Raw genomic sequence first — 8,580 nt, 5'->3', positions numbered from 1 at the left:
TAAAAATAAAACAACTCTTGCCGGGCGGTGGTGGCGCACACCTTTAATCCCAGCACTCGGGAGGCAGAGGCAGGCGGATCTCTGTGAGTTTGAGGCCGGGCTGGACCGACAGCCTCCAAAACAATACAGAGAAACCGTCTCATAAAAACCAATAAATAAATAAATAAGTAAGTAAATAAAACAACTCTTAAAAAAACCAAACAGGAACAGTGCTCTTGTATATTTCTTTCTTTCCTCTCAGCCCAGACCTCTTTGGATATGCTACAGTCATCCATCATTTCACATGAATTATTCTGTTTTGCAGATCTACACTGATATTGCTGTCGTTGTTAAAAATACCCTTTCTTAAGGTGAGCTGTGTAAGCATATATTCTAACCGTGGGATTCTTGGTGTTACAGGAGACACACGCAGGGAGAGCTCGGATGCTGTGGTCCCTTTAATGCCAAATTCAAATGTTCTGTGTCTATGCAGCAAGCATTCAAGGGGCTCGTTAGTGTTTTTAAACAATGTCCTTGACCAAGCTCTGTGGAGTTGGACTACAAGAGGAATGTGTGCCCATGTTTACAGTTGTACAAGGTAGCTCATGGTTAGGGTTGTGGACGTCGTGGTCACATTGTGACACTAAAACCTTAAGAAGCCGTTTGGCCCGAGTGTGGTTGCTGCCCTTTTTTGCGTCCTCTGTTGCCTCGGGGACTTGGGTCTTACTTCTTCTCAACATCTGGAGAAAGAGAGTCTCTTTAGTCGGTTTTGAAGTTTGATTACTCAGTTTTCCCAAAATCTAAATTCGGAAGATAATTTTTCCCCATAACTGTGGGTTGTAACTCAGTGGTAGAGAGCCTGTCTGGTATGGTTACCTCCTTGGGTTTTTGTCTCTGGGACAGCAAGAATCAACAATGATATTTTCATGATCTAACTCGGGTCTGGCCTGAAAATTAAGACCATAGATTATAAAGCCAGACCGTGTTAGTTTCAAATTTTGGCTCCAGAAATGATTAGCTGGAGCATTTTTCTTAACATCCCTATGCCTAGATAGCCTTTGAAAACGACAGTGCTTTTCACACTCAGTTCATGGATATATTAGTTTCCAAAACATCATAAAATTCGCCACAAACTCACTCACTTTTAAAGCCAGGTACAGAGGTGGCTCAGCAGCTAAGAGCACTGGCTGCTCTTCCAGAAGACCCGGATTTGTTTCCCAGCTCACTACCCTATGCCACTCCAGTTCCAGGGGACCCGGCAGCCTCTTCTGGCTTGTGGGGCACCAAGTACACACACCATGCACTTACAGACATGCATACACCTGAAATAACGATAAATACATGTTGTAAAGAGATACTCACTCTCTTGTTGTTCTGAAGAGCCACATAAAATAAAGATAAAGCAAAAATAATTTCAAAAGATAATTATTCACTCATGGTTCTGAAGCACAGGTAATTAAAAAAAACTCAGGGAAATGCAATATAATCTTTTTATGTAAAAGGAAACACAGAATGAAATTACAGTGGTGACAGATGGTGGCTGGGGTGCAGAGGATCTGGTCCTCTTGAAGGAGAGATTCAGTCAAGAGATCGAGCAGAAGTTCATTCAGTAAAGCTAAGCCAAGCAAACACCGGAGAGAGATCACAGTGGGCTCCCCCAAGGCAAGCACGGTGTGGTGAGTTCTTCCCCGTAGACTTTAGAGAAGTATTTCTGAATATTTGGTGGGAGGCAATGAAGTGTTTATTAGGATTACACTTCCACATGGAAGGGAATCAGGGCAGAAACTCAAACATGGCAGGAACCTGGAGACAGGAACTGGCTGAGGAGATGAAAATGTTTCCCAAGGTTATTAAAAAATCAGTCACAGCCTTCGGTGTATTTAGGTCAGTCCTCTTGTTAGTGTTACATGCTGTGTCAAATGCTAACTTATCACAAGGGCACACTGGTTAATGTGTGTATGAATGTCAGGGTAAAACAGTAGTGTGGAAAAAGAAACTTATTGTGGACTGAGATTTTTCTCTGTCCTGATGGTTCCCCTGGAACAGTTTCTGTCCTGCTTGCAGGTCCCCGAAACTGCTTATGAAATAACCAGTCAGAGGCTAATATTAAATATAATTCTTTGGCCAATGGCTCAGGCTTATTACTGGCTAGCTCTCTGTTATAGATTAACCCATTTTTAATAATCTTCATGTCACCATGTGGCCATGGATTACCAGTAATGTTCTGGCATCTTACACCTTCAGCAGCTACATGGCATCTCCCTGACCTTCTTTCTCTCCGTGTCTCTGGGTTTCCTGCCTAGCTTTATTCTGTCTGGCCATTGGTCAAAACAGCTTTATTCATCAGTCAATAAAAGCAACACATACTCACATCATATAGAAGGACATCCTATATCAGCTTATGAAAGTCATATCTATTACCATCCTCTGTCTACCTGCTGTTCTACTGACACACTTACCCAGAAAGGTAGTTCATAGGCATTTTGAGAATCCTCCAGGACTGGGTAAGTTGTAAGGAGCATTATCTCCATTTAAAACTCCTTCTTTTTTTTTAAAGCAGCCTAAAGTAAAATGAAATTCAGTCATTTTTTGCACACATTAAAGCAAACTAGATTGAGCTATTGGTGTTGTCATCTACTTCCAACCATAGCCAATGGTTCAGTGCTATATCCTGGAGAGTGAACAGTATCTTTCATTCTAAAGAACTCTGAGCATATCACATGACATTGTCCAGCAATTACAAACTGTCCAGAGAGAGAAGGTGAGTGAAGGAGAGAAGGGAAGAAATGGGGTAGGGGAGGGATAGAAGCAGGCTGTTAGTGTGTCTTCTTTTGAAAAATGTGTGTATTTAACTCTTCAATCTCCAGTATCCCTGTGGTGTTATCTTGCTTGTACAAATAAAGTGTGTCTGAAGATCAGAGGGTGGAGCTTGTCACTAGCTAACCATAGAGATCTGGAGGTCTGTACAGATAGCCAGGAAGTGAGATGGCTGGGCAGAGACAGGAAGTAAAATGGCTGGGCAGAGAGAGGATATAAGTGGGAAGAAACAGGAACTCACTCTCTTTTCCACTGGGAAGCTAATGAGGTAAAGATGGCTTTGGATTGCTTCTTCTCTCTCTCTCTGATCTCTCAGCATTTTCCTCTATATGTGACTCTGGGCTTTTATTGTTTAGACCAATTAAGAACTCCATTTACATCCCCCTGATTTGCTGTGCGTGTGCTTATGTGTGTGTGTGTCAGTGTGCATGTCTGTTATCCATGTGTGTGTAGGTATACATGCGTGCCCATGCATGTAGACACCAGAGGACAACCTTAGCTGTCAATCCTTAGCAACTACCTATCTTTATTTTTGGGGGGCATAGGGAAGCATTTGTCATTTTCTTGAGCCTTGCCAGTTCAGCTAGGCTGGCTAGCCAGCCAGCCTTAGGGACCTGCAAGTTTCTACATTCCCAGTGCTAGGGTTCACGTTCTTGTCATGGGTTCTGAGGATCAAGGTCATGCTTGCCTGTCATGTGTTTGGTCAGCTGAGCTATCTTCTGGGCCTCTCTCCTCCTGAACTGTTTAATTCCTTTGATATTCTGTGTAGAAATCACCTGTCAGTTGAATGGATGTCATGTTTCCCCCCTTCTCCAGGTTCTGTATGCCCGCTGTTAATGGATTCCTTTTCTGTGTGTAAGCTTCTCAGTTGGATGTAATCATGTTTGTCATTTTTTTTGCTATGTCCCTCAGAGACATAGCAGGGACTTTTCCCGTAAGTAAATGCCACCTCCAGCCACTTCTTAACTTTACCTAGTGTCTAAGAGAGTCTTCTCTCCATCTTTGGACTTGGAGAGTTTGACCTAGTCTTGGGCTAGGTAGACTTTTAGCATGCATGTAACTACTTGTATCCATTTACAGATTTGGAAATTTTATTATTATTATTTTCTTGGGTAAGCTGTCTTCCTATATGGTATTCTTATGTAGCTTTTGAGTTCCAATAACCCAAAAAAGTTCCTGCTTTATTGCTCTCCAAACTTCCCAAAGTCTATTTCATTGTTTTCTTTTATGACTCTCTGTAGCATGATAAATAAATGACCCAGAGACTGATATTCAAGCTTCAAGCTGAAGATCAGAAAAGCAAAGGAGCCAGTCGCTAGCTCTTAACTCTAACTCAGACTAAAAGTTGATCTTGGCTCCACCAAACCTCAGACAGCAATCCCAGACTGCTATGTTCTCGTCAACGTGGCTGGAGAATCCTGAGACTTAATGTCAGCTCTGAGACCTTGCTCCTGTCTTATACATCTCCCTAATGCTGGAATTAAATGCATGGGATCCCAGGTGCTGGAATCAAAGGCATGAGCTCGGTTACTCTTCACTCTTATGTAGGCCATGGTGGCCTTGAACTAACAAAGATCTGCCTACCTCTTAATCCTGAGTCCTGGAATTAAAGGTGTATACCAACACTGCCTGATCTCTATAGCTTGAGGCTGACTTTGCTTTCTGAATCCTCAGGCAAACTTTAATAAATCATAAATAATACATCATCACACCCTTCTGAATGTTTCCTTACAAATTTCCTGTCTTTGAACTTACTAATTATCTCTTATTTGGCCTATTCTGTTACCCACACTTTCTGCCACATTTCTAACTTTGCTTAGTGCATTTTTCAGCTAAAGATTCCTGCTTGAAATCTTTTACAAAGCAACAAAGAACTGTAAGAACAAAGACAGACGTTGACTGGAGACACTAAATTAGAATTTAAAGACTAAATTTGGAGCAAAGTATGGTTTTTTATGATAACAATAAACATGTAGAGAACTTACCAGGTCTATCTTACCTTTCTCAGAGCTCAGCAAACATGAATTCATTTATATATGCTCGTTAAGTAATTAATTTAGTCACTGTTCTTTTTTTATCCCTCCCTCCTCTCCTTCCAGTCCCCCACCCCTGCCAACTCCTCTTTTATTCTCAACACCAAACCACTCCTCCTCCATTTCTGTTCAGGAAAGGGCAGGTCTCCCATGAGAATCATCAAAGCATGGCATATCAAGTTTCAGTAAGACTAAGCACCTCCCCATGTATTAAGTCTGGGCAAGGTGATACCGTATAAGGAGCAGGGTCCCAAAATCCAGTAGAAGAGTCAGAGGCAGCCCCTGCTCCCACTGTTAGGAGACCCCCAAGAGGACCAAGCTACACAACTGTCACATATGTGCAGAGGGCCTGGGTCAGTCCCATGCAGGCTCCCCGGGTGTCAGTTCAGTCTCTGTGAGCCCCTGTGAGCCCAGGTTAGTTGATTCTGTGGGTTTTCTTGTGTTCTTGACCCCTCTGGCTCCTACAACCCTTTCTCCCCATCTTTTGCAGGATTCCCCAAACTCTGCTTGATGTTTGGCTGTGGGTCTCTGCATCTCTTCCCCTCAGTTGCTGGATGAAGCCTTTCTGATGACAATTGGGCTGGGTACCAATCTGGTCACAGGAAATGGCTATTTCAGGCTATGTATCTGCTATTGCTATCTTTGTATATTTCTGTTTTTTTTTTAAACCTGAGCCCGAAATGCACCCCTGACACTTTCCAATGGTGTCTTTCAGTACTCTCCTCTTCTGTCACCTGCTATCTGATCACCCATGTTTCCATCCCCACCCACCCTCAGTCCACTCATGAAGCCTTCTATTTTCCCTACCCAGGGAGACCGAGGAGCCTCCCTCCTCCCCATTAGCCCTCCTTGTTACCTAGTCTCTCTGGGTCTATAGATTGTAGCGTTGTTACCTTTCTTTTTTCTTTTTCTTTTTTTTTAATCACCATTGTATTGCTGTGAAGAGACACCATGACCAAGACAATACTTATAAAAAGGAAGCATTTATTTGAGGGCTGGCTGACAGTTTCAGGGGCCTCAGTCCATTATCATCATGGCGGGGGACACGGCAGTAGGTAGGACTGGTGCTGGAAAAGGAGCGGAGGAGAGGTACATCCTGATCCACAAGCAGAGAGAGAGAGAGAGACAGAGACAGAGACAGAGACAGAGACAGAGACAGAGACAGAGACAGAGAGAAGAGAGAGACAGAGACAGGGAGAGAGAAAAGCCTTGCCTTGTTGTGGGCTTTTGAAACCTCAAAGTCCACACCTAGCAACATGCTTCCTCCAACAAGGCCACACCTCCTGATCCTTCTAAACCTTTCAGACAGTTCCACTCCTGGGTGAACAAGGGTTCAAATATGTGAGCCTATGGAGGAGGGCATTCTCACTTGAACCACCACAGCACACGTTATTATCCATGAGCTACAGGAAAAAGAAAAAGACTGAAATGTGGTTAAAGTTGCATAATGTTAATTTAAGATGCGTTACATCCGTTTATGCTGTGAAACATTTGTTTAATGATGCAAAGATGTGCTGCATTCTTTTATGTTGCATTCGTGTTTAACTCTGTGACGCTGTGTTGCTGTGCCTTGTCTAAAATGCCCACGTGGTCTCATAAGGAGCTGAATGGCCAATAGCTATGCAGGTTGAGAAAAACAGCCAGGGCTGGTAGGCAGAGAGAATAAATAGAAGAGGAGATGGGTGAAGAGTGGGAAAAGGAGGAGAGGAGGGTGCCAGGGGCCAGCCACCCAGCTGTAAACCAGCCATGGAGTAAGAAGTAAAAAACAACAAAAGATATATAGAATAAAGGAAGATAAAAGTCCAGAGGAAAAAGGTAGACAGAATTGTAGGGTATAGTTCTTCCTCCGCCAGTCTGGGACCTGCTGTGCTGTTTGAACCCCCAAATAACACACAGGACGCTATATTAATCATAAAGCTGTTGGATGTTTGCTTGGTTTCTTACTGGCTAGCTCTGACTTAAGTATTTACCCCATAACTGTTAATCTAAGTATTTCTCTTACCAGAGAAAGGGTCCGGACCTTTTTCTCCTCTGGAGGCTACATTGTGACTCCCTGTGTTTCTCTTTCCCAGAATCCTCCTCCATTCCTAGTCCCACCTATCTTGCTTCCCTATTGGCCAACAGTGCTTTATTGACACATACACAGGACTTCCCCATCACAGGATAATTTAAGTTAAGGAAGGCCAGCTAGAAACAAGCCAAGCTAAGGCTGGGCATTTATAGGAAACAATATGTCTCCAAGAATTTATTTGGGATCTGGGTGGCAGGCCTCCAAAGAGTAAAGAGGAAAAAAAAAAAGACAAGTAAATGATGCCAGTCACTTAAGGTCACCTACACCATAAATCCCTCTAGTGGAACACATTTATACTAAACAGTCAGCCAGTGCCCCAATACAACATAAAATTTTATTTATTCATTTATTCTGACCCAGAAATTCACACAAACATGTGACTATTAAAAACAATATCAAAGATGAGTAAAGTCTTTTGAATAAATTCATCAAAAGAATAGGATATAACAAAAAGGACAGAACTTGGTGTCTCTGCAACACAATTAAAACCAAGTTTTATCTTTCATTTTTCTGTCACATGGACTACTTATTCTTCAGTCTGTGTGCTTCAACATTTGGCAACAAATGGGTAAGGAATAAATACACAAAGAATGAGAACCAAAGAAGATTAAAAACATGGACTCTCAAAGCTGTAAAACCTTTCAGTCATGCTCAACAGCAACCGAGGGCAGGGGGAGGGATGAAGCTATGAAGCTGGCTTCGAGCTTCACCCCATGTCTGCAACCAGGAAGCAGTGGCTGGGAAATTCCACTTCTGAGAGGAAAAGGGACTGAGTGGCTTGCACAGGCAGCAGCAGCCACTGCAGGCAAGGAAGCAACTCCCACATTTCTGGAAAGGTTTCAGGAAAAGGGTTTCTGCCACCACCTGAGCCTATAGATTTAGACATAGGGATGACATACATGGCCAGGGACGCAGGAACAGATACACGCCACACAGCTTTGGGGACAGGCTGTGCAGAGTCCCTGATGTAACTAAGACACCACAGAACCCAGCATAAAAAACCCAGCTGTTTTCTAGCTGACCCTTAAAATAAATAGTGTTTTCTCTGGAACCTAATTAACTGGGTTCTAAAATGTGCAGTCATATGGTATCTCCTATCATTTTTTTGTTCAATATTTAGTATGTGTATGACAATGGTATGAGGAGTTTACTAATAGAGCTAAATCCTTACTACTTAGTGACATAGCTGTCCTGATGAAGCTGTTGCAATGGGAGCACATGTTTGTAGGCAGCAATATTATTTCCTATCGATCATTAAAGTATGTAAGAAACAGTTATACGCAGTTGTGCTGGCTAGTTTTTATGCCAGATGAAATCATCTGAAAGGAGGGAACCATAAGATCTGGATGTAAGGCATTCTCTTAATTACTGATGGATGGAGAGGACCCAGCCCCTTGTGGGTGATGCTATCCGTGAGCTGGTGGTCCTGGGTCTTATAAGAAAGCAGTCTGAGTGAGCCATGTGGAGCAAGCCAGTAAGCAACACCCCTCCATGGCCTTTGCATCGACTCCTGCCTCCAGATTCCTGCCCTGCTTAAATTCCTGTCCTGAATTCCTTCAGTAATGAACAGTGATATGGAAGTGTAAGCCAAATAAACCCTCTCCTCACCACGCTGCTTTTGGTTATGGTATTTCACAGCAGCAACAGAAACTCTCACTAAGACAACAGTACATAATACTT

General features: G+C 42.9%; 1 long non-coding RNA gene across 1 annotated transcript; it reads right to left on the bottom strand.

Annotated features, from left to right (window-relative positions):
• Positions 1-419: 419 nt before the first annotated feature.
• On the bottom strand, positions 420-1,291 carry LOC121142617. Its single transcript, XR_005879642.1, has 2 exons — positions 1,122-1,291; positions 420-719 (listed from the first exon to the last, which is right to left on the bottom strand). It is a non-coding gene; the product is annotated as an uncharacterized LOC121142617 (long non-coding RNA).
• Between the last annotated feature and the right edge of the window lie 7,289 nt (positions 1,292-8,580).

Source organism: Mesocricetus auratus, unplaced genomic scaffold, assembly GCF_017639785.1.
Source record: "Mesocricetus auratus isolate SY011 unplaced genomic scaffold, BCM_Maur_2.0 Super-Scaffold_100010, whole genome shotgun sequence".
In the NCBI taxonomy this organism is placed as follows: Eukaryota; Metazoa; Chordata; class Mammalia; order Rodentia; family Cricetidae; genus Mesocricetus; species Mesocricetus auratus.
Note: the sequence above shows the minus strand (reverse complement) of the source record. Positions and strands in the feature narration are given on the sequence as shown.